The sequence below is a fragment of the Ranitomeya variabilis genome, chromosome 2, assembly GCF_051348905.1.
Source record: "Ranitomeya variabilis isolate aRanVar5 chromosome 2, aRanVar5.hap1, whole genome shotgun sequence".
In the NCBI taxonomy this organism is placed as follows: domain Eukaryota; kingdom Metazoa; phylum Chordata; class Amphibia; order Anura; family Dendrobatidae; genus Ranitomeya; species Ranitomeya variabilis.
Window position 1 is genome coordinate 903,684,918 of NC_135233.1, and position 27,927 is coordinate 903,712,844.

General features: G+C 41.7%; 1 protein-coding gene and 1 pseudogene across 4 annotated transcripts in view; both read right to left on the reverse strand.

The window, feature by feature from the left end:
- Window positions 1-27,927, reverse strand: part of NLGN1 (neuroligin 1) — a 1,307,981-nt gene that overhangs the window by 1,079,505 nt on the left and 200,549 nt on the right. The window lies entirely within an intron of this gene.
- LOC143803995 (V-type proton ATPase subunit G 1-like) lies at window positions 23,814-26,867 on the reverse strand (annotated as a pseudogene).

Consider the following 27,927-nt stretch of genomic DNA (forward strand, 5'->3'; position numbering starts at 1 on the left):
CCTGCTTGAAAATGAAAACGATTGTCTCATTTGTTGCTATGGTTTTAGTGACAATGTAGACTTAAATACCACAATGGTAATAAATAATCCTCTTATTACTTGCAACTTGCATACATATATACTATTACCAATTCCAAGACATTTCCATTTGCATCCCTTCCTTTTCTGCATTTGCTTTTGTTTCTGAAGTTAATTCCTTGGAGGCGTGGAGCTTACTGGCTTGCATTATGGTTTTGTATTATCCTAATTGGATTATCCCTTCTATTTCTTGCAATGCACTTTGTTCGATTATTATACCAAACAGGGTTGGAAAGTACATGATGTTAGGATTTCATACCCAATGTAATACCTGGAGTAATTAGCACACTTCTCAAAATGTATTTTTACTTCCTGAAGCCAGATTTGTAAAACATCATTGACAATTGTACAGTATAATATTATGTACAGGTTGTTAGTGGACTTGCAAAGAATTTAAAAAGTATTAATGGTTCTTGAGACATCTATCAAGGTTCTAAAGTGCAACTTGGTGAAGCAATACATGAAAACTTTTTGCATATGAGCCTCGGTGTGTAAATTCTAGTTTCTTTCACAGAATTAAAGGAGTTGTCCAGGATTTTTTTAATTCTAACAGTAAGTAATACTTAAGGCAGGTGTCTGAAGAGTCGGGTCTAGGTCCTGCTCTGCCCTCATCCATTTTAATGTCTGCTGATGCATAGTGAGGTGAACAACAGGAGTTAGGGGAAGAGATGGACGGACACCTAAATGTTCGGGTCCGGTGGGTTCGGCCGGACAGTAACAAAACGTTTTGGTTCAGGTACCGGAACAGTACCCGGACCTGAACCCGAACACCATTCACTTGAATGGGGGGGCCCAAACATCCAGTCTTTGCCATGCTGTCATGTGTATGACAACATGGCAAACACTGCTTCTGATCGGTGGTGAAATCATCACCGCCAATCAGACAGCTGCAGTTCACATACTGTCAAAAGACAGCGTGACCCAGTAGATGTGATCAGAGGTATAAAGATTACATCTGGTCATTTTTGTCAGCTGATGGAACTACTGCTTCCATTTGCTGATGCTTGCTGCCTCTAATAACATTGAGAGCAGGAGCGGAATATGAGAGTATTTGCAGTGCCCCAGAGTCCTGGTCGTTGCAGTAATGTCGCTCTTCCACCAGGGGGAGTGATGTTACGTCTCATGGTACTAAAGGAGTTCACCTTGCCAGGTATCACAGTCACACACTACACTTTACACTCCAGTCCACCAGGGGGAGCAAAGCTTCTATCTACTAGGGCACTCCTTGCACACGGGTAAAACTGGTGGGTTGGATAGGAAGTTAGAGAGAGAAGCAGACTGGGCTTCGACCAGATAACATCGAGGGAGAAGCAGCCTGGGTTTGACCCAGAGAGGTCCTGTCAGTGGTGGGATCCTGACAGAGGCCTAGCAAGAGATAGAATGTTACAGAGCTGCGCCTGCACATCATTGTGGCAGCATCCTAAGGAAAGACACGAAGTGAAGTATATTGTGGAGAGTGAGAACCGAAGTCACAGCACAAGGAGATAATACCGGGAGGAGTCCTACCCCGAGATCGGCAGCCTCCTTCCGAGGCGTGTAGCCAGTGGCCGGAACACCTAGGGAGTACTGACTCTTCGCATTACTCCAGACAATGGCAGGACAGTCAATTCCAAGTTGGCTGCCGAACCTAAATACCTAAGAAGACACAGAGGCAATTGTGGGAGAGGGGCATCTCTAGGGTCCCTATAAATTAACTCCAGGCCTACCCCATCATACTGGTTGTCCTATCATATCATCTGGGGGACAGAGAGAGAGAACATCAGAAATATGAGGACTTTCCCGTGGTGCTCAGCAGGGATGTACTACAACACACAGGCGCTAGTAGGAAGGCTACTGATTTTCTCCTGGCTAAGGGAACTCTGGATGTACCTTCGGACCATCCGGATTCAGCCAGCCCCGTGAGCGGTACTCTGGACTGCAGACGCTGAAGTATTCAGTAAAAGGTAAAGAGACTGCAACCTTTGTGTCCTCGTTATTCATCGCGCCTCACAACAATCACTATCATCATCCACACACTTTGGGAAGCCCTGGGGACATACTTCACCTGTGGGAAGGTATACCATCTGGCTGCCATTTCATAACCCCAGCAGACCCCCAGCAGCGTCGGTCACCCTGACCGAATACCACAGGTGGCATCACAAACACCAGACAAACTTACACCTTTAATTGGGCGCCCCTCAGCAGGGCAACGGACCGAGTCGGGCCACCGTGACATCACCAGAACCGAGACCGAGGGACCCGGTGCCGAGTACCCCATTGCCCTGTGCCTGGGGGCGATCCAACTTTGGCGTCATGAACATGATCTACTTAAGCCCGAGAAACGGGTCATGTGTGCCTTGAAACTGTGCCACAATCGTGTTTGAACTGTGATTTATTGCAAAGACTGTGCATTGCCATTTGCTGCCAAAACTCCCACCAAAGCTGCTGCCATTGCCACGCCACGAGGAGCGCAAGAGAAGAAGAAGGGTGTGCCATTGGAGGAGACTACCAAAGCGGCGCCAAAAGTAACATCCGCCCCCTCCGACTACTGTTGCAAGAAGACGACGTGCTCCAAAGCAGAGGAGATCCACCCCCTGATTTGCAACGGTGGGAACGAGGTGAAGAAGGAGACCGACCCCGAGAAAATGGAGGAGCAGTGTGCATGTGCAGCCATCAACCTTGAGGCAGTGAGGGTGACCAGCGAGTACCTGAACAACGACAGAGTGATCCAGGACTGTCCCCGCCGACCGGAGGTGGACTTGAACCTGCCGCAGTTGGAGAATCCAGACTCCTCGGATCCACCAGTTGAGGAGCCGAGTCCCCCAGTCCGGGACGTAGAGCTGACAGCAGCGAGGAAATGGAAGTAGGAACTATGCCAGAAGGCCGCATTGGAAGAACCATGGCCCAAGCCGCCGACGACTACAGTGTCCTCATCAGCGGAGTGGATCGTTATTGGTGGAACCACATCAGACGCAGGTACAGAAAGCGCCCCTGCCTCACCGACCGATCCGGCTCCAGTGACCATCCCCCGCCCAGACTGTGACCAACCACCGGCCGCCGCACCAGCCCCGGCGAGTCGCCGCGCCACTAACGGAGCACCACCCCTATACCTAGCGACCGAGGGCACTCCCGTGGATGTGAGCCAGGAGGGAGTGATCTTTTGTTGGGACAACTCGAGGAGTGGGGTGTGTGGGTCCTAAATTGCTGTTCTCACCTGGGAGGAATATAAACAATGCCTAGTGATGCAATGGAAGGAGAGGAATTGACGGAAAGCCCAGTGTGATGCATTGGATACTGAAGCCCAGCAAGATGACAGACTCCCAGTGAGATATGGGATAGTGGTGACTTTCCATCTTCAAAGGGGAGAGGCTTCATTCAGGAATCCAGCGTGGTACCGAAGGTTCGGGTCGACAGAAGTGAATTAGAGTCCCATCTTGGAAGGGGGCATCCAGACCGCAGCTTATACCCCAGAGACTCAGTGACTTACATTCGTCACTGGGGAGACAATGGATAGTACGCTCGAAATGTAAAGAGGTGCGCACCCCTGACAGCACCACCTAGTGTCAAGAAAATGCCCCCAACCACTACAACAGCTGAATCCCCGATAGTCCCTCGGGTTAACACCACTACTACTGTAAGCGTGACTACCACCGTTGGGTCCACAACCGGGACCAACACTGCCATTACCCAGGCTACCCAAACTTTGATAGCAGCTAATGACTTGACAATACATGAACAGCAAACCCATGACGTCTACTGGGGACCAGACGAGGATCCATATACTTACCTTCCCAAGCCAGGAAGTGTGAGATACCGACTGGTGCCTTGGGAGATACTACTACCCCAGACCAAGAATAAACCTCGGAGAACCGAAAACTGTAAATAGTTAACTGTTTGTTTTCCTGTTTTGCTGCTTTAAACCCGTCTAGGGTAAATTCTTAAAGGGATCCCTTTGTTTACCCGGGATCCCTATTGTTTTTAGTTTTTGCATCGGTTCATCACTGTTTTCTTCAAAAGAACATTGGAATCATGAACTGCGCATGATTACAAACTGGTTGTATATAGTTTGCACCTTCTTAAAGGTGCTCTCTACTGGTTTTACAAAGAAGAGCTTTCTGAAGAGACTGTTCCTGACTACAGCGTGAAAGTTCTTGCTTTAAACTGACTTGCAAACTGATTGTTTGCACTACCTCAGAAGAGACTTGGTTTCCTCTTAAAGGAAATGTTAGTTGTTGCACTTCACCTAAAAGTGATAATGTTGCCTTAGATAATTAGATAGTAATAATGTTCTTACATAGTGATAGTATGTAGTTAGAAGTAGAAATTTTAATGATGTTCTTTGAATAAAATCGAAGTTAAAGTAATTATTAGAATTGATGAGAGAAAGCTAAAGAAAGATGCAGTATGCCCGTAGGGGTAGACAGATAGTCCTGCATACGTGAAAGTGAAAGAGAAATAAAGAGAATGTTGATTTGCACTTTTGAAGTTTTATAGTATACCTTTAGTGGGTACACGCCCTTAAAGGAGAGATACTGTTATGTATTTAGTAGGTAGCAGAGACTGCAACCTTTGTGTCCTCGTTATTCATCGCGCCTCACAATGATCACTATTATCATCCACACACTTTGGGAAGCCCTGGGGACATACTTCACCTGTGGGAATGTATACCATCTGGCTGCCATTCCATCACCCCAGTGGACCCCCAACAGCGTAGGTCACCCTGACCGAATACCACAGGTGGCGTCACAAACACCAGACAAACTTACACCTTTAATTGGGCGCCCCTCAGCAGGGCCACAGACCGGGTCGGGCCACCGTGACATCCCGAGAACCGAGACCGAGGGACCCGGTGCCAAGTACCCCATTGCCCTGCGCCTGGGGGTGATCCAACTTCATCAGCCGGTGCTGGAACTGTAAATAAATAATTAAAAAAACTGTGTTCTAACTGTTATTAGCAGCAGCAAGCGTTGGCTGATGGGAGCAGTAGTCCCATCAGCCAACACCAATGACCAGAGATAAACTTTTTACCTCTGATCATAGCTGTGGGCTCACACTGTCATTTGACAGTGTGGGACCCGCGGCTGTCTGACAGTCCGTGATGATTTTACCACCAATCAGAAGCGGTGTTTTCCACGCTGTCATGCACATGGGCCAAACCCTGAACAGTAATATGGACTTCTTGGTGAAGTCCGTGTTTGGTGTCTGTGCCCAAAAGAAGGTGTTCAGTATGGATGCTGAACTTTATTGTTTGGGTTCGCTCATCTCTAATTATGGGCCCTCCCTTTGAGTACACCTTACTGAGTTGGGACGGCTTTAAGCTTTTTTTTTTATCAAAAAGTGGTAAACTGTTATACTGGAAGGGCTACAGTCCTGAAGAGAAGATATGGGTATAAGCAACTGATGTCCATGCAGTCAGGTTGAATGGATATTTTCGGGCTACTTGCCAGAGTTAGCTTCATGCTGCATAGTTCAGAAGTTGATGGTGTGTTGTTTGAGAAGGCGTTTGGTGGATTTATCTAAGACTGTTGCTAGATTTTGGTTGTTTGCAAATCCTCTCGTTCTCCTACTTGGCTTTTCCCATACTTCACTGCAGGTGTCTCCTTGTAGAATGTAAGCCCGCAAGGGCATGGTCTTCTCCCCTCTGTATCAGTCTGTCATTGTTAGTTTGCTTTCTGTTAGTGATATCTGTAATTTGTATGTAACCCCTTCTCATGTACAGCACCATGGAATCAAGGGTGCTATATACAGTCTAATGAAAAAGTTTGGGCACCCCTATTAATCTTAAGCTTAATGTTTTATAAAAATGTTTTTTTTTGCAACAGCTATTTCAGTTTCATATATCTAATAACTGTTGGACACAGTAATGTTTCTGCCTTGAAATGAGGTTTATTGTACTAACAGAAAATGTGCAATCTGCATTCAAACAAAATTTGACAGGTGCATAAGTATGGGCACCCTTATCATTTTCTTGTTTTAAATACTCCTACCTACTTTTTACTGACTTACTGAAACACTTTTTTTGGTTTTGTAACCTCATTGAGCTTTGAACTTCATAGCCAGGTGTATGCAATCATGAGAAAAGCTACTTAAAGTGGCCACTTGCAAGTTCTTCTCCTGTTTGAATCTCCTCTGAAGAGTGGCATCATGGGCTCCTCAAAACAACTGTCAAATGATCTGAAAACAAAGATTATTCAACATAGCTGTTCAGGGGGAGGATACAAAAAGCTGTCCCAGAGATTTAACCTGTCAATGTGAGGAACATAGTAAGGAAATGGAAGAACACAGGTACAGTTCTTGTTAAGGCCAGAAGTGGCAGGCCAAGAAAAACATCAGAAAGGCAGAGAAGAAGAATGGTGAGATCAGTCAAGGACAATCCTCAGACCATCTCCAGAGAGCTGCAGCGTCAACTTGCTGCAGATGTTGTCACTGTGCATAGGTCAACTATACAACGCACTGTGTTTTTTTGCTGCCATGCATAACGCCTTTTTGTATTACCAAACAACTCAATCTTGGTTTCATGAGTCCACAGGACCTTCTTCCAAAAATAAATTGGCTTCTCCAAATGTGCTTCTGCATACCTCAGCCGACTCTGTTTGGGCGGCACGCAACCAATCACAAACCGTGACGTAATTTTAAAAATGCGCGCGTCTCCTGCCTCCCGTGACGTCACGGCTTGTGATTGGTCGCGTCGCCCATGTGACCGCGACACGACCAATCACAAGCCGGAACGTAATTTTAAAATCATGAATGCCTAGAATTAGGCATTGAGGACCTGAAAATTACGTCACGGCTTGCTGTGATTGGTCGCGTCGCGGCCACATGGGCGGCACGCGACCAATCACAAGCCGTGACGTCATGGAAGGAAGTAAAAGCGCGCATTTTAAGCAAACAACGCTGCCGGTTCCCTCAGTGAGGTCCAGGCTGCGTCGGAGAGGTGAGTATAGCAATATTTTTTATTTTAATTCTTTATTTTACACATTAATGTTGTTTCGATACCGATACCCGATACCACAAAAGTATCGGATCTCGGTATCGGAATTCCGATACCCACAAGTATCGGCCGATACCCGATACTTGCGGTATCGGAATGCTCAACACTATTCTTGCGTTATTTTCATCTGTCGAGGTTCTAAAGTGCAAGTTGGTGATCCAATACATGAAAACTTTTTGGATATGGACCTCATTGTGTAAATCCTAGTTTTTTATGTAGAATTAAAGAAGTTGTCCAGGATTTTCTTTTAAATCTAACAGTAGGCAATGCATAAATATGTATTACATTTCTGCTTAATCCAGTTGTGCCCCAGTGCCCTGATCTCTGTTTACTTTGTTGCTACAATCACAAGCCATATATCCATATGGCTACTGCTGCTAATCAAGTCAATATTATTGACTGTAAATTGGAGAGAGGGGGGATTATAAGCTCAGTCTAATGCTGGTAGTTGAAATCTGTGTGTCGGGTGCTGGTGCTGCTTGTGAAGTTCAGCCAAAGATTCAAAAAGAGGAAAGTAATCTACACATCGATCCAATGATGTATAAAGTTTGTAACAATTAAAAACATTGAGACCAAAAATATAAAAACACGTTTCTGGCATCTAAGCACATTTAGCCATAGGATATAATTAGGCAATCTGGCTAACGTATTTAGCAAATTCATCATTATTTTAATAAAATTTAATAAAATGATGCTATCTACTGGTCACATGTATATTCTATGTGAATGAGACTTGTTTTCAACAGGAATTCAAATTGTAGGCATAGCAAAAAACTCGTCAAAGTTCTATTTGATTGAATACAAAAGGATTTTCACATTTAAATTGATTGAATACAAAGATGCACTAATAAATCATTAAGATTTAAAACTGTCACAAAGTGATTTTAATTAGTAAACTGAAACAGTGTCATTTTATACCATTCAGAATAAAGCTCTGCATGGTCCAATGTAGACAGATCAAACTAATGTACAGCTTTATATTTGCTAAACAGTGATGAGTAGTGTTGAGCATTCCGATACCGCAAGTATCGGGTATCGGCCGATACTTGCGGTATCGGAATTCCGATACCGAGTTCCGATATTTTTGTGGTATCGGAAATCGGAATCGGAAGTTCCCAGTGTATGGTTCCCAGGGTCTGGAGGAGAGGAGACTCTCCTTCAGGCCCTGGGATCCATATAGATGTAAAAAATAAAGAATTAAAATAAAAAATATGGATATACTCACCCTCGGGCGGCCCCTGGACCTTACCGATTGTAACCGGCAGCCTCCGTTCCTAAAAATGAGGAGTTTAGGACCCTCGATGACGTCGTGGCTTGTGATCGGTCGCGCGCCGCTCATGTGACCGCTCACGCGACCAATCACAAGCCGGGACGTCATCGCAGGTCCTAAACTCCTCATTGAGGAGTTTAGGACCTGCGATGCCGTCGCAGGTCCTAAACTCCTCATTCTTAGGAACGGATGCTGCCGGTTACAATCGGTAAGGTCCAGGGGCCACCGGAGGGGTGAGTATATCCATATTTTTTTATTTTAATTCTTTATTTTTTACATGAATATGGATCCCAGGGCCTGAAGGAGAGTTTCCTCTCCTTCAGACCCTGGGAACCATCCAGGATAGCTTCCGATACTTGTTTCCCATTGACTTGTATTGGTATCGGGTATCGGTATCGGCGATATCCGATATTTTTCGGGTATCGGCCGATACTATCCGATACCGATACTTTCAAGTATCGGAAGGTATTGCTCAACACTAGTGATGAGCGAACATCCTCGGATAACGTCTTATCCGAGCATGCTCAGGTGTTATCCGAGCATCTGGAAAGGCTTGTATATTGTGTTTGTGGCTCTGCGGCTGTTAGACAGCCTGAACACATTGGGTATTGCCTGTTTGTTACTCAATCCCCAAATATGTTGAGGGTGTCTAACAGCTGCAAATCATTTAGCCGCAGGGACTCGAACATAATATACGAGCACTTCCAGATGCCCGGATAAGACATTTTTTGAGCATATTTGCTCATCACTAGTGTTGAGCATTCCGATACCGCAAGTATCGGGTATCGGCCGATACTTGCGGGTATCGGAATTCCGATACCGAGATCCGATACTTTTGTGGTATCGGGTATCGGTATCGAAACAACACTAATGTGTAAAATAAAGAATTAAAATAAAAAATATTGCTATACTCACCTCTCCGACGCAGCCTGGACCTCACGGAGGGAACCGGCAGCGTTGTTTGCTTAAAATGCGCGCTTTTCCTTCCTTCCGTGACGTCACGGCTTCTGATTGGTCGCGTGCCGCCCATGTGGCCGCGACGCGACCAATCACAGCAAGCCGTGACGTAATTTTCAGGTCCTTCTAGGCATTCAGTATTTTAAAATTACGTTCCGGCTTTGTGATTGGTCGCGTCGCGGGTCACATGGGCGACGTGACCAATCACAAGCCGTGACGTCACGGGAGGCAGGAGACGCGCGCATTTTAAAATGCGCGCGTGTCCAGCCTCCCGTGACGTCACGGCTTGTGATTGGTCGCGTCGCCCATGTGGCCGCGACGCAACCAATCACAGCAAGCCGTGACGTAATTTCAGGTCCTTCAGTATTTTAAAATTACGTTCCGGCTTTGTGATTGGTCGCGTCGCGGTCACATGGGCGACGCGACCAATCACAAGCCGTGACGTCACGGGAGGCTGGACACGCGCGCATTTTAAAATGCGCGCGTCTCCTGCCTCCCGTGACGTCACGGCTTGTGATTGGTCGCGTCGCCCATGTGACCCGCGACGCGACCAATCACAAAGCCGGAACGTAATTTTAAAATACTGAATGCCTAGAAGGACCTGAAAATTACGTCACGGCTTGCTGTGATTGGTCACGTCGCGGCCACATGGGCGGCACGCGACCAATCACAAGCCGTGACGTCACGGAAGGAAGGAAAAGCGCGCATTTTAAGCAAACAACGCTGCCGGTTCCCTCGGTGAGGTCCAGGCTGCGTCGGAGAGGTGAGTATAGCAATATTTTTTATTTTAATTCTTTATTTTACACATTAATATGGTTCCCAGGGCCTGAAGGAGAGTTTCCTCTCCTTCAGACCCTGGGAACCATCAGGGATACCGTCCGATACTTGAGTCCCATTGACTTGTATTGGTATCGGGTATCGGTATCGGATTGGATCCGATACTTTGCCGGTATCGGCCGATACTTTCCGATACCGATACTTTCAAGTATCGGACGGTATCGCTCAACACTACTCATCACTAATGTTAAACATTTTGTACTCTCGTGTCAAGTAGATAAAAAAGCTGTATAGTTTCTGAACATGAATTGCTTTGTCTTGAGAAAGTGCAAAATGTTGGATGGATTTGCCGATTACTTTCCTCTTTTTGAGTAATGACTGTAGTTAAACTAGGAGACATCTGATGTCTGTCATTTATGTACTGTCCAGCACTTGATTACTGCAGGAAATAAACAAAGAGAGACGAGAACCACTGGAGAGAGGGCACTGCAGCAGCAAAAACTTATAAGGTCAATAATGAGGATTATTTTTTGTAATATTTTTTATTGCTATTTAAGTACACCTAGTATTGTTTGAAATTAAAATATACTGGACAACCTCAGTAATACATTGAATTCCTAGTTATTGTGTGTCGTGAATGCAGATCATTATCTACTGTACCTAAGGAATTTTCAATTGCAGCCATATTGCTTGTTACTAGAAAAGGAAGTAAGTAATTTGTGAATGAACTTTTTGACAAAAAAAAGACAGTTTAAGGTTCTGTATTAAATTAATTTAAGGAGTAGATCCTATTGAATAATTAAATACAACCAAACAAAATGTAGCCCTGAAAAAATATGTAACAACGAACATGTACAATATACAGTATCTACCAAATCCTTGTTTAGTTTCCTAGATTCTATTAGTTCCTTGCACATAACATCACTAAACTAAAGATCTGCCAACCAAAGATTTAGAGCTAGCTATAAAGGAGGCATGCTTATAGAAAAATGACTGCAAAAACTCTATGATGGCTAAATACTGATTAGATTGTTTCTGCAAACATGATTGAAAGATCTGAACAATAGAGTATGTGCTGATTGTTTCTGCTTCTGGTGGACTATGGCAGAGCTTTTTCTCAGAACAGAGAATAATCATGCATTAAAAATGTGTTGCTAAGTGATACTTGCCCTGCAACATCACTCAAAATTACCTTGACATGACCCCCCACCTATTTATAATGCTCCATTGTGAGGCTTTTAGCTCAAGGAGTAGTCACTTCCATCATTCGTTGGACCCGTTAGCCCCTACCATGGCATATTTATCACCAAGGCCTACAATGCAATGTTCTGATAAATTCTAGTATTCTCCATCACTTCAAAAGTGCAAGGCTGAAGTTATTAGCGTAACCCAACATCTACAAGCTGCCATTGTTAATAAATTAACAATACGAAACAAAAGAATATGCAACCAATAGTTTCAAGTTGAGGCTATTAAGTAATTGTCTTTACTGTAGAAAAAAAATATGCTGTAAGATTCGAGCTTCGATAATTTGTAGTGCAGTGTTTAGGAAGAAAATAGTAAAATGCTATTTATGCTGGAATTAGTTAATGTTCAAATTTCTGTGCTGATGAAGTATTTATTGTATGTTCATAGCATTTTGGTCTCTATTTACCTGATATAGAGCTTCAATCCCCTGCTTAAATTTACGTTTGAAAATATGGTAAAATGCATTTTTCACCAGATTTGACAGAAAAAACTACATAAATAATTATTTCAATGTTCTGAAATGTCTGATTTTGTTCCTAGTGTTGGATCAAAGTGGGCCATGCAAGTCTATGGGTCCGTAGAAAACATTGGAATACAGGTCAGAAAGCGGTTCAATTTTCATGGACTGACTGAGTGAAGAAGGTGGAAAAACTGTTCTTTTTTTCTTACCACCTCCGAGAAAAACTGATCCCACTTTGATTAAACTCTGATCAAACTCTGATCAGAGTCTGATCAGCATAATCAGACGATGATTCATGGCTGGAGAGAAAAGCGATCTTGTGCATCTGCCCTAATACTGAAATAATAATGAGCACTATATAAGTCTACGTAGAACCAGGTTCATAAAATGTTCATTTTAAGATTAGACATGGAAACGTACATGAAGGATCACATAGCCATTCTGAGATGTTCAACGTAAATGAGTTAATTTGTCAAAATGCAAATATACAAGTTTGCTCGATCTTGACCGAGAAAATTGCTCTGCATCAAATTAATTTCATGCAAATCAAATCTTCCTTGATTGCCATAAAAAAACAGTTTACTCTGCTGCAAGGTATCCAGACCTGAAAGCATAATAAAAGGATGAGTCTGGATGGGGTTAAAAAAATATCACCTTAACCCTCACCTGTCTCTGTCTGTTCCCTATTGCACTGGGTAGATGTCAACATAAGTTATGATTAGTGTTGAGCATTCCGATACCGCAAGTATCGGGTATCGGCCGATACTTGCGGTATCGGAATTCCAATACCGAGTTCCGATACTTTTGTGATATCGGAAATCGGAATCGGATCCATATTCAAGTAAAAAATAAAGAATTAAAATAAAAAATATGGATATACTCACCTCTCCGGCGGCCCCTGGACCTTACCGCTGTAACCGGCAGCCTCCGTTCCTAAGAATGAGCACGTGAAGGGCCTTCGATGACGTCGCGGCTTCTGATTGGTCGCGTGCCGCTCATGTGACCGCTCTCGCGACCAATCACAGGCCGCGATGTCATCGCAGGTCCTAAACTCCTCATTGAGGAGTTTAGGGCCTGCGATGACGTCGCGGCCTGTGATTGGTCACGTGAGCGGTCACATGAGCGGCACGCGACCAATCACAAGCCGCGACATCAGCGAAGGTCTTAAACTGCTCATTCTTAGGAACGGAGGCTGCCGGTTACAATTGGTAAGGTCCAGGGGCCCCCGGACGGGTGAGTATATCCATATTTTTTATTTTAATTCTTTATTTTTTACATGAATATGGATCCCAGGGCCTGAAGGAGAGTTTCCTCTCCTTCAGACCCTGGGAACCATCCAGGATACCTTCCGATACTTGAGTCCCATTGACTTGTATTGGTATCGGGTATCGGCGATATCCGATATTTTTCGGGTATCGGCCGATACTATCCGATACCGATACTTTCAAGTATCGGAAGGTATTGCTCAACACTAGTTATGATGTTATGATGTGCGTCTCCACATAACCCCACGTAACTCTGTGGGAACACGCACGCTCTGCTGTCCAGAATCCCAGAGTGCCTATCAGCCATATCCTCCTTCTTCTCCTCTCGCTTCCTCAAACTCAATGTGGACAAATCTGAACTCATCATCTTTCCTCCATCCCACAGATCTTCCTTACCTGACCTATCTATCGCAATCAATGACATAATACTTTCCCCCATACCGGAAGTAAGCTGCCTCGGAGTAACCTTCGACTCTGCCCTGTCCTTCAACCGCACATCCAAGCTCTTTCCACCTCCTGTCGCTTCCAGCTCAAAAATATCTCCAGAATCCATCCTTTCCTCAACCTTCGATCTACTAAATTGCTTGTGCATGCCCTCATCATCTCCCGCCTTGACTACTGCAACATCCTTTTCTGCGGCCTCTCAGCTAACACCCTTGCACCTCTCCAGTCCATCCTTAACTCTGCTGCCCGACTAATCTCTCTCCTTGCTACTCCTCCGCTTCCCCCCTCTGCAAATCTCTTCACTGGCTCACATTCCCTCAGCGTATCCAGTTCAAATTACTAATACTGACCTACAAAGCCATCCATAACCTGTCTCCTCCATATATCTCTGAACTAATCTCCCGATATCTTCCCTCACGTAATCTCCGGTCCTCCCAAGACCTCCTTCTCTCCTCCACACTTATTCGCTCCTCATCCAATCGCCTCCAAGACTTCTCCCGAATATCCCCCATCCTCTGGAACTCTCTGCCCCAACACGTCCGACTATCAACCACATTCGGATCCTTCAGACGGAACCTGAAAACTCATCTCTTCAGGAAAGCCTACAGCCTGCACTGACCCCGCTGCCTCCTCATCACTACCGAAGCTACCGCCTCACCAACACCAGAGCTCCTGCAACCCCCAACCTACTGTCTCCTTCCTCATAATCCTGCAGAATGTAAGCCCACAAGGGCAGGGTCCTCGCCCCTCTGTATCAGTCTGTCATTGTTAGTTTGTTTACTGTAAGTGATATCTGTAATTTGTATGTAACCCCTTCTCATGTACAGCACCATGGAATGAATGGTGCTATATAAATAAATAATAATAATAATAATAATAATAATATTGTCAGTGATGTGAAGACCAGAGGGAAAGCTAAAACTTTAAAGAATTAGTGAATGAGGGAAGAGGGAAAGGTGTGGAGAATGGAGAATATGATATTTTCATGTTTTTAACCCCTTCCTGGCAATATGAATGCATCAAAACGACTGGGTTATCTAACAACATAAAAACCAATTGTCAACAGCAGAAAAAAAAGGCAGCAAAACTTACCTGCCCAGATCTTGGAACAAATGCACTGCAGGGTGCAGCCAGCCCATAAAGCAAGATGTTAGCAACACAAGTGCAAAATACCAGATCAACAGCCACTCTCCGCATACCCATTCCTGGAGGGGGTGACTGCCCAGTATACAATTGCACAATAAAGGCCCACATAGGGCGTTGTTCACACAATGGTACTGCATAGTGTCTGGTTCACAGCCTATTAGTCACGCCCCTACTTTTCGATTAGGTATTTTGCACCTGTGTTGCTAACATCTTGCTTTAAGGGCTGTCTGCACCCTGCCTTTTTTTCTGCTGTTGAAAATTGAATTTTTGTAGACCTAGAGTCTCTAGTGGCTTTGCTATTTGGTTTAGTGCAACATAAAAACCAACAGCAAAAGCAGCAGAAAGTGTTGTAAAAAAATCTGTTTTGTCCTCAGCAGTTCCCATCAGATCCAGAAAAATACCTCTAGTTTTTCTGCTTTGTATACAAGCGGCTGGCATGTGACTTGTCAGCCAATCACTGACTTCAGTAGTCACATATAAATAATAAGGAGAATCAAGAGTTTTTACATATAAAAAGTATATATTTTATTACATATAATGTTAATAAATATTCATTATAACAAGTACAAAGACAATCTGTCAATATGGAAGGGAGGATGATCCAGCTTGGTGATAACGTAGCGTGAACGCTTAAACACAGGACTGACTATGTGCTGAAATTCCTGGACAATTACCAACTGCCAGGTGGGCATATATAAGGTAACCCTAGATGGACCCAATTTGAATGAGAGCGACAGCACCTGTTATATATCAGTACTAGTCGCACTGTTAGAGTAACTGCGCTAGTTCAATGAACTGTTAGGTGTCGCATCATATTCAAAGAGGGACCGCACATAAAACATATAATAAGGTATAAAGGTTATTTACCCATATCGTCAGAGTGTCAGACCTGGGAGCGTTCACTTTCCCCGACGCAGTTGGTGACCGTAATGAATTGCCAGCCATAAATATATAACGATTGCCATAAGTCTAAAAATAAGATAAAAGAAACAATGAATAAAAACAGGAAAACACATAAACTTAAAACAGTGTTAACATTATCTGATCGTCCTTATTTCAAGTGTGGTTGTACCGTTGTTCTTCTCTGCGCTGTCATTCAGCGATCTCCTGTTGCTTGTCGGATGTCATGCGGCTTGGTACCGGCCACTGCTCCCGGCGGGTACATGGGGATCGCTGATAGGCAGATGGTAGCTTAGGAGCGGTACCCACACCTGACGCTCAGAGGCGTCATGCTATTTGTCGGTCTGTTATCATGTGACCGGAATAAGGTTGTACTTAATGCTGACGCGTACCCCTGTAAGACCACGCCCCCTTGAGGAAGCGAGAATCCTTTCTTGCGAAACGCGCGTCGGGGAAAGTGAACGCTCCCAGGTCTGACACTCTGACGATATGGGTAAATAACCTTTATACCTTATTATATGTTTTATGTGCGGTCCCTCTTTGAATATGATGCGACACCTAACAGTTCATTGAACTAGCGCAGTTACTCTAACAGTGCGACTAGTACTGATATATAACAGGTGCTGTCGCTCTCATTCAAATTGGGTCCATCTAGGGTTACCTTATATATGCCCACCTGGCAGTTGGTAATTGTCCAGGAATTTCAGCACATAGTCAGTCCTGTGTTTAAGCGTTCACGCTACGTTATCACCAAGCTGGATCATCTTCCCTTCCATATTGACAGATTGTCTTTGTACTTGTTATAATGAATATTTATTAACATTATATGTAATAAAATATATACTTTTTATATGTAAAAACTCTTGATTCTCCTTATTATTTATGATTAGTTTGAGTTTAGTATACTTACTTATAGGTATATTGCTGGTTTCTTTATATGTTCAGTGGTCACATGTTGCACTTTGGCCAACATGGCTCTTATTACCTAGAAATAATAACAATATTGTAATGGCATTGTACGACTAATAACACTAATCGACCGAAGCAGTGACATTGTAAAAAATACTGCAATGATAGCTGGAGAATCAGCATTGGAATGAAGGAGACAGAGAGGGTTTTTTTAAACATTTTTTTGCCTGAAAACTCAAGATGTTACTTTCTAATATTTTCTACAGTTTTAATCTTTTTCAAAGGTTGTGAGCTCCTGAGCTTACTGTCTTATTAATTGTCAGACTACTGAAATGTTTTCTTTTAATATTTCATGTTATTATTGATTTAACATCTAAAACAGTGATGGCCATGATATTTTCATATAATATGAAAGCTTACACTGAAATCATCTTTTTTAAAGACATTTTAGCCTAAGGTTTTACAATTCCTCTAATTAGTCTGAAATGGCAACTTACTAATACTTACATTTCCCTAAATACCAAAGAAAACCTCCAGCTCATACTCAATAAAGTCTTCCATTACAGCGTAAAATGTTACATTTTCATACCTTGAAGCATGCCCATATAAGTGTTGTATCTATTTTCCACTCATTGATTTTAAGCTTATTTGTAGCAGTAACATTTATCTTGAGGTTCATGAAAGCAAACATATGTTCTGATAAATAAGTGCTGTAATATATTATTCAAATCTCCTGTGACTTAGAGACACAGACAGCTTCAACTCATGGCAAATGAGCACACATTCCTACTTTTACAGAAATAAATATGAGAAATATCAAAAATGATCTCTAAATTAAAAAAAAAGTGTTTGTCACTCTGTAATAAGGGACACACAAGAAGAACTAAATGCCTAAAATGTTGTATAGTATGTCATGTAAAGACAATATAAATACAATGCATGACTGCAATTCTAGTATGTATCCTGGGCCCAGGGATGGGAATGCCATTGGTGCAGCCTGTGCAGCTCCTCAGGGGTCCCTTTAGCTGGAGGCCCACCTCTAGCAGCCTCTTATTACCACTTAAATTTCACGAAAGAGCAAAAGCTAATGAACTTCAGTTGGGTGACATTCCCATGACTCCATTTCCCATCCGGGCGCTGTCCGTAATAAAAATGATTGAGCTCAGACCAATATTTTTCAATAGAGCAGATCAGATGACCTTTTTTTATCAACTCAATATGCACATGAAAAAAAAATCACAGCATTGTAATTATTTAACATAGCAAACAGTAGTAGTTCTTGTAAATTGCTGATGTCTAAAATGGATTCCAAATGGATGTCTTGATAGTTTATAAGCTTGTATGTACTTAGTGCTACTAGGGATTGTTAAAAAAGTATTAAAAAAAAGGTGCATTATTCTGAGCTACGTGATAAAAGGTGACCATTGACTGTTTTTGTACATGTGCCTTCTACAGCCTTTCTCATCCCCTATCAAAACCAAAAATATAAATTTATAACAAGAGGATGAGTAAAATATATTTTCCATAACTAATGTTCGTTTTCTATATACAAATATTTTTCCTACAAAAAAGGCGCATTTTTGGGAAATTCACTGCATGTTGATTTATATAACTGGCATTAAAAATTAAAAGCTAGCAGCAAAAAATGTAATTACATATTTTAAAAATACATTAATGCTAACCTGCCAAGTAACATAGTAACATAGTTAGCAAGGCCGAAAAAATACATTTATCCATCCAGATCAGCCTATATTCCATCAGAATAAATCCCCAGATCTGCATCCTTCTAAAGAACCTAATAACTGTAAGATACAATATTGTTACACTCCAGGAAGACATCCAGGCCTCTCTTGAACCCCTCGACTGAGTTCGCCATCACCACCTCCTCAGGCAAGGAATTCCAGATTCTCACTGCCCTAACAGTAAAGAATCCTCCTCTATGTTGGTGGAAAAACCTTCTCTCCTCCAGACGCAGAGAATGCCCCCTTGTGACGTCACCTTCCTTGGTATAAACAGATCCTCGGAGAGATATTTGTATTGTCCCCTTATATACTTATACATGGTTATTAGATCTCCCCTCAGTCATCTTTTTTCTAGACTAATTAATCCTAGTTTTGTTAATCTCTCTGGGTATTGTAGTTCCCTCATCCCCTTTATTAATTTTGTTGCCCTCCTTTGTATTCGCTATAATTCCATTATATCCTTCCTGAGCATCCGTGCCCAAAAATGTTCGCAGTACTCCATGTGTGGTCACATACTGCATTTTTTGGCATGACCATTGAGACCAGTAATTAGCTGCACCAGGCAAATCAGCGCACCTGGCAAGCGGGGGACTACCTAAACTCTGCTGCACCAGTTTACCTCTTGCTAACACCCTCAACTTCAATAAGGGTCCTAGTTGGGCTGTCACTAGACATATTATCACTTAAAGGGATGAGTTCAAAGTTAGCTATGATCTATGATAACTATGCTCACTGGTTGCTCTGCGGTGTGACTACTAGACATTAGTAGCACTTCATTATTTTGTGACTTATGACTATAGAGATAAGGATGATTGGCGTGGACACATTAGAGGTAGCGAGGAACTGGTGGAAGGAGGTGCTAACCCCTGGTATATATAGATGTGACTATATGGCATTGTTACATTGTTATCGCATGACTCTTTTACATTGGGACATTTTCTCCCAAACGTGGAAAGTATTATTTCCATGTGATGTATCATTGGGCACAGTATTCATTGCAGCTATGTGCCACATATTGTATATATTGATGTTTGCTGCATTTGTGTTACTGTTGTTTACTTGTAAATGTGAAGTAGGACTAAACCTTGTCTGACATAAGAAAATATCTGGAATGTAAATTACATACAGTTTTAATATGTTTGCTTTACATCCTTTTTGCTCTGTCTGATCTCTGTTTTGGCTTCAAAAAGAGAGAGTAAAATATTTGTCAACGGCACTTAAGAAGGCGATCACTGCTGTAATATAGGCCACACGAAGCCCAGTGTGACTCTGTCTGCTTTATTAAAGTCAAAATTACCACCAGGGGTTCCATATGAATTCCATTATTCAGGGCTTCAGACATTAGCCCAATTGGAGTCTCTGACATTTGTCAAAAATGCAATTTGATCATAGTCAAATGTTCATAGGGGTCTCTCAAATGTTCCCTATTGGAAGGTGTCAGTGGAAACAAGGATTCCGGTTACTTACAACATAGCAGATCTTATTTGTTCCCTAGAGAATTAAACAGTCATCAGAAATTTTGGGTAGCACCTAGTGTTTCCTTCCTGTTTAAAATAAACATGCATGCTTATAAATCAGTATTTAACATGGGGTTGATCTACATATACAGTGGGTACAGAAAGTATTCAGACCCTTTTACATTTTTCACTCTCTGTTTCATTGTAGCCATTTGGTAAATTAAAAAAATTTCATTTTTTTCTCGCTAATGTACACTTTGCACCCCATCTTGACTGAAAAAATAGAAATGTAGTAATTTTTTAAAATTTATTTAAAAAGGAAAACTGAAATATCACATGGTCATAAGTATTCAGACCCTTTGCTCAGTATTGAGTAGAAGCACCCTTTTGAGCTAGTACAGCCATGAGTCTTCTTGGGAATGATGCAACAAGTTTTTGACATCTGGATTTGGGGATCCTCTGCCATTCTTCCTTGCAGATCCTTTCCAGTTCTGTCAGGTTGGATGGTGAATGTTGGTGGACAGCCATTTTCAAGTCTCTCCAGAGATGCTCAATTGGGTTTAGGTCAGGGCTCTGGCTGGGCCAGTCAAGAATGGTCACAGAGTTGTTCTGAAGTCACTCCTTTGTCATTTTAGCTGTGTGCTTAGGGTCATTGTCTTGTTAGAAGGTGAACCTTCGGCCAAGTCTGAGGTCCAGAGCACTCTGGAAGAGATTTTCATCCAGGATATCTCTGTACTTGACCACATTCAAGTTTCCTTCAATGACAACCAGTTGTCCTGTCACTGCAGCTGAAAAACACCCCCATAGCATAATGCTGCCACCACCATGTTTCACTGTTGGGATGGTATTGGGCAGGTGATGAGCAGTGCCTGGTTTTCTCCACACATACTGCTTAGGATTATCACCAAAAAGGTCTATCTTCCTCTCATCACACCAGAGAATCTTATTTCTCATAGTCTGGGAGTCCTTCATGTGTTTTTAGCAAACTCTATGCATTCTTTCATATGTATTGCACTGAGGAGAGGCTTCCATCAGGCCACTCTGTCGCATAGGCCAAACTGATGGAGGGCTGCAGTGATAGTTGACTTTGTGGAACTTTCTCCCATCTCCTTACTGCACCTCTGGAGCTCAGCCACAGAGATCTTGGGTTCTTCTTTACCACTCTCACCAAGGCTCTTCTCCCATGATTGCTCAGTTTGGCTGGACAGTCAGGTCTAGGAAGACTTCTTGTGGTCCCAAACTTCTTCCATTTAAGGATTATGGAGGACACTGTGCTCTTAGGAACCTTGAGTACTGCAAAAATTCTTTTGTAACCTTGGCCAGATCTGTGCCTTGCCACAATTCTGTCTTTGATCTCCTTGGCCAGTTACTTTGACCTCATAATTTTCATTTGGTCTGACACTGACACTGAGATCTTATATAGACAGGTGTGGGCCTTTCTAAATCAAATCTTATTAATTTAATTAAACACAGCTGGCCTCCAATGAGGGAGTAGAACCATCTCAAGGAGGATATCAAGGAAATGGACAGTATATGACTTAAATGTGAGTGTCTAAGCAAAGGGTCTGAATACTTATGACCGTGTGATATTTCAGTTTTTCTTTTTTATTAAATTTGCCAACATTTCTGTTTTTTTAGTCAAGATGGGGTGCAGAGTATAAATTAATTTGAAACACATGAACTTTTTTGAATTTACCAAATGGCTGCAATGAAATAAAGAGTGAAAAATTTAAAGGGGTCTGAATACTTTCCATACCCACTGTACAGTACAGACCAAATGTTTGGACACACCTTCTCCTTTAAAGATTGTTCTGTATTTTCATGACTATGAAAATTGTAAATTCACACTGAAGGCATCAAAACTATGAATTAACACATGTGGAATTATATACTTAACAAAAAAGTGTGAAACAGCTGAAAATATGTCTTATATTCTAAGTTCTTCAAAGTAGCCACCTGTTGCTTTGATGACTGCTTTGCACACTCTTGGCATTCTCTTGATGAGCTTCAAGAGGTAGTCACCGGCAATGGTCTTCCAACAATCTTGAAGGAGTTCCCAGAGATGCTTAGCACTTGTTGGCCCTTTTGCCTTCACTCTGCGGTCCAGCCCACCCCAAACCATCTCGATTGGGTTCAGGTCTGGTGATTGTGGAGGCCAGGTCATCTGGCGTAGCACCCCATCACTCTCCTTCTTGGTCAAATAGCCCTTACACAGCTACCTGGAGGGGAGTTTGGGGTCATTGTCCTGTTGAAAAATAAATGATGGTCCAACTAAACACGAACCGGATGGAATAGCATGCCGCTGCAAGATGCTGTGGTAGCCATGCTGGTTCAGTATGCCTTCAATTTTGAATAAATCCCCAACAGTGTCACCAGCAAAGCACCCCCACACCATCACACCTCCTCCTCAATGCTTCACGGTGGGAACCAGGCATGTAGAGTCCATCCGTTCACCTTTTCTGCGTCGCACAAAGACAAGGTGGTTGGAACCAAAGATCTCAAATTTGGACTCATCAGACCAAAGCACAGATTTCCACTGGTCTATTGTCCATTCCTTGTGTTCTTTAGCCCAAACAAGTCTCTTCTGCTTGTTGCCTGTCCTTAGCAGTGGTTTCCTAGCAGCTATTTTACCATGAAGGCCTGCTGCACAAAGTCTCCTCCTAACAGTTGTTGTAGAGATGTGTCTGCTATTTGAACTCTGTGTGGCATTGACCTGGTCTCTAATCTGAGCTGCTGTTAATCTGCGATTTCAGAGGCTGGTGACTTGGATAAACTTATCCTCAGAAGCAGGGGTGACTCTTGGTCTTCCTTTCCTGGGGCGGTCCTCATGTGAGCTAGTTTCTTTGTAACGCTTGTTGGTTTTTGCCACAGCACTTGGGGACACTTTCAAAGTTTTCCCAATTTTTCAGACTGATTGACCTTCATTTCTTAAAGTAATGATGGCCACTCGTTTTTCTTTACTTATCTGCTTTTTTCTTGCCATAATACAAATTCTAACAGTCTATTCAGTAGGACTATCAGCTGTGTATCCACCGGACTTCTGCACAACACACCTGATGGTCCTAACCCCATTTATAAGGTAAGAAATCCCACTTATTAAACCTGACAGGGCACACCTGTGAAGTGAAAACCATTCCCGGTGACTACCTCTTGAAGCTCATCAAGAGAATGCCAAGAGTGTGCAAAGCAGTCATCAAAGCAAAAGGTGGCTACTTTGAAGAACCCAGAATATAAGACATAATTTTAGTTGTTTCACACTTTTTTGTTAAGTATATAATTCCACATGTGTTATTTCATAGTTTTGATGCATTCAGTGTGAATGTACAATTTTCATAGTCATGAAAATACAGAAAAATCTTTAAATGAGAAGGTGTGTCCAAACTTTTGGTCTGTACTGTATATAGTTACCATGTCTTGTATATTGCAACCAAACAGAGTTTATTTCTATTCTTTTCATAAACAACTGTAGAAAAATGAAAGCCCCAGTGTGATTGGTTGCAACAAGGTCAGTATTTCTTTAACATAGTTTTGACAAAAAAAGACCCAATTTGTATTGTTTACATGACATCAACGCTTCCTTATATAACAATTAGCGTGATTGATCATGTTTTACATGGGCAAGTAAAAAAATAATAATTTTAACATTTGGCTGAAGTTTTAATTCAATTTAAGAGCGTGTAATCTTGTAAATGTATAATATAATGACAAAACATGGAGAGCCTATTCTATTGATATAAACACTGAGAGGGGTTTACTTGCTAATCTCTCAGTGTGCAGGTAGGTTAATCACTGCAGACGGCAGCCTGAAATCTCTGCTGTAACCTCCCAGATCCCGCACAACAGTTTGGCCGATACATATACTGCAAAACATCAATACCAAAATAAATGAGCCCTGCTTGAGAGCACTGTATGGAGGGGTTATCTCTCTTGGTGATTCTCGGCTTTACAAATTGAGATTATGGAATGTTTATCGTATTTTTTATTGCTGCTGAGGTTCATCATGGAAAGTTCTCTTTGATGCCAGGATTGTAACAAATGAAACATAATACAATGATTGTCAATTGTAAACTAGAACTCAGAACAGAACTTATAATGCCAGTATTCAGTCTGTTACCTGGGGCACGATTCTTAATCTTGCTGTGCTGCAAATCCCCCCAAAAACCCTGCACTGCTGTTGAAGCTATTCACAGTTAGAACTCCAAATCCAAGTACAGCACTGCCAGCATTGTGAGTTCTGCATAGGCATAGACACATAGAACTGAAGCACAAAGGATATCATTGTATTTGAACAATTCGGTGATTCCTACATAACATACCTTATTCTGAAGAGCCCCCGCCAGTGTCGTCTAAGGGGCCTTTTTTATTCAAAGAGATTTATTTCAATTGCAATCTAGAACTTCTGACCCATTGACAGAGACCTGCAACGAAACATCCCGATCCCCCATTTTTAGCTTTTGAAAAGAAATGAAGCTAATCTATTTTAGTAGATAGGGTAAGTATAACATTTGATCTGGCGCAGCTGGAACAAGTCAACTTTCTCTGTATGGCGAGAGATACCATAGCATCAAAGAAGGTATTATGTGTTTAATTCAATCACAATGCTGCTTGTTAAGTTTAAGAAAAGGGGATTAGCTCCCTGCTGGGCGCGATAGGTATGAAAATAAAAGTTCTATTGATATAGAAGTAAAGTTACACATTCTTCATTAAATTAATACTTCCTTATAATGCTGTAATGACATATGTAATGTTTGTTTCATGTAATAGAAATTAGTCATTAAATCTAGTAATATGAATTGTAGCTTAGGTCAGGTTTCTCTGCTACATTTGTTTAAAAGGGTTCATCTTCTGTAGTGTAGTTTTTTTCCAGTGACCATGGACACAGGTAATACAAGAAACTGACAATTTCGAATTTTAGAGCCTAGTTTCTATCTATCTACCTATCTATCTATCTATCTATCTATCTATCTATCTATCTATCTATCTATCTATCTATCTATCTATCCATCTATAGATCTATCTATCTATCTATCTATCTATCTATCTATCTATCCCATATCTATCTATCTATCTATCTATCTATCTATCTATCTATCGATCTATCTATCTATCTATCTTTCTATCTATCTACAAAAAGGAAATGGAGTTGCGCCAGTCTTGCGAAATGTTAGCGCGGTCCTCTAAATCCATAAGTAAATGGAACATAATAATAAATAGGAGAAAAAAAGGTTGCACTCCAAACATAACAAAAAAATGAAGAAAAAAAAAATCTTATTTGATACCTAAGGTAGATAATGTTTTGGCTTAAGGTGTGTGCCTTTCTCAAGTGAAGAAGGGCTTGAGCCTTAAGGTAAAACATTGTGTATCTTTGGCATGAAATAATTATTTTCCACTGTTTTTTGCTATAGTTGAGCGTAACAACTTTAATTTCTTATCTATCTATCTATCTATCTATCTATCTATCTATCTATCTATCTATCTATCTATCTATCTATCTATCTATCTCCAGGAACAAACTGATGTAACTGCAATAGTATAGAAACAAAAAAAAGGCAATAGCTCACTGAATGCAATAAAGTATTTGTGAACATTTAAATTATGAATTTCGAATTGCATTACTGCTATTTACACTACTCTTAAAAATTGAGATAATTAGTGCACAAATTGGACAATTTGCATGTTCCCATTCACCACTACAAGGTGCACACAAAACTTTACCAAATGTAATCATATCTCTTCTGGGACATATCTTGCAAATTTAAGGGTGAGACAGGAGCTTTCACTGCACTCAAGTGCCCAAAAAACGAAGCTGACCAATGTCTCCTCACAGTATGAGTAATATGTGAACAGCTGTAACTGCTGTGACTACAATCATATTGAGACAAAAATCAAATGCAAATTTAGCAGAACACTGAGTGCACTAAAGTATATGTGATCTTTAAATATATACATTTTAACTGCAAAACTGATTTGTAGACTATAATTATTTATCTTTTTTCACTCCTTCACTCTCTTCCTCTCTCTCCACCTTCCCCCTATTTCTTTCTTTCCTTCTCTTTTTCTTTCTTTCCAGAACTTTTATATTGAGTTTACTAAAGTTAAATATACACTATAATGAGACAGAGTCTACTGAATATGTGACTTTACGGGTGCAGTTTAGATGAAATGAAAGGTAATGTATTGGACAGTAGACAATGTCAGCTTTCAAATACTTGTTCTAAATCATTTCCAATAGCTCAAAACAACAGAGATCAGAATTGAAAAAATAAAGTAAAAATGCTTACATGGAAACATAAATGTTCTTTTGTGTGTTTTACTTTCTATTTCCATTTGCGTTTGCGGGAAATCATCCAAATGAATGGTTAGATGACTATGTATCTATAACTGCACTTAGTTTGGATGATCATAAAAGTATTTGAATGAATGATGAATGCATCATTCACCAGAAATTAATCAGTAAAGGAAGCCATCTCCATCTATTTCTATAAAAAATATTTGCCTATTATTACTGGTTCTCATATTTGTTCTTTTGCAGTATATATATAAGGTGCTGTTACCTGAATCTATTGTTGTTGCAGCGAAAGAGATCATAAAATGTACTTTACTACACATCTGTAAATACTAGTATACAAAGAACACTTTAAAAAATGTTTTGAAAATAATATTGGTTTGCCATGTTATATTGTAGTCTTTTGTATTCATCGGTTCCTTTGAGTGTTGTCCATTTCCTACATTTCCTAAATTTGCACAGATTGGAGCTGAACTGCTATGAATTTAAGATAATCACAGCCACATTACTCTATACAATATATAAACATGTTTTCCAAAATGGCAAAAATAGTAAATACCAAAAAAATAAAGAAATGGAGGTGAGATAGGGAATGAGAAAGAGATGCAGAGACAATATGGGTGCATTTACACTGCAAAATTATTGGGAAGCTTCCGATCATAGCGCAGTCATTAATTAGGGCAGCACAATTAATACAATAGTTAACATGCAATTCTGGCTTTATATTGCACACTAGGGACAGTATTTGCTATAACACAATCTCTATGTTCTGCTGATAGTTTTGAAAGCTTTGAATTGTTTGTCCTTGCAGCCACTAATGTTCAGTTTCAGTTTATGCCTTCTCTTTGGCTTGTTTCAGATGTCGGTTCTTTCATAAAAGCCCTTCCACCATTTTCCCAGCCTCCCTCTCCTCGACCTGCAGCAGTTGCGGGATTCCTGCTGACTGACTTGCTTGCATACCACTGCTCCAGGAGAACTCACTGCAGTTTAGTAGAAACAGGCTGCCAATCATCCAGTGATCATTGAGTGAAATGATTTTTGTCATGTGAATTGATTTTTAAGCTTGCTTAAAAACCACCATTATTGGCAGCGCATTATGCTTTGTAAATAGGCACGTGCAACTGAAAACAAAGACAGCCTATGCACATGGAACAATCTATTTGCATCAATGTATGATCGAAGCAAGGTCAACCTTTCTAAACCAGTTATTAAATGCCTGCCAATCAGTTCCTAAGCAGGCGATTGACAAATGTTTACGTCTGGAGGTTGGCCAGTGTAAATGAGCCTTTAGAGAAGAGAAAAGGAGAGAAGACAGCCAAGAGAAGGAGAAAGAGTAAGGTACCGTCACACTCAGCGACGCTGCAGCGATATAGACAACGAGCCGATCGCTGCAGCGTCGCTGTTTAGGTCGCTGGGGAGCTGTCACACAGACAGCTCTCTCCAGCGACCAACGATCAGGGGAATGACTTCAGCATCGTTGAAACTGTCTTCAACGATGCCGAAGTCCCCCTGCAGCACCCAGGTAACCAGGGCAAACATCGGGTTACTAAGCGCAGGGCCGCGCTTAGTAACCCGATATTTACCCTGGTTACCATTGTAAAAGTAAAAAAAAAAACAGTACATACTCACATTCTGATGTCTGTCACATCCCCCGGCGTCCACAGGGTTACGCGCTGCTGCTCAGAGCTTCCTACACTGAATGTGTCAGCGCCGGCAGTAAAGTAGAGCACAGCGGTGACGTCACCGCTGTGCTCTGCTTTACTGCAGGTGCTGACACATTCAGTGCAGGAAGTTCTCGGCAGCAGCGCGTAACCCTGTGGACGCCGGGGGACGTGACAGACATCACGAAAATGAAATAGAATAATAAGCAGAATAGTCGAAACAATAAATAAATATTAAACAAACATTGTAAATATGGGTTATTTCATAACCACAACTCTGCTTTTAAATTGAAGTTGCTGCCGCAATAAACTAATGGTCACAGACTGTGTTTTATTACATGCAGTCATTCATATTAA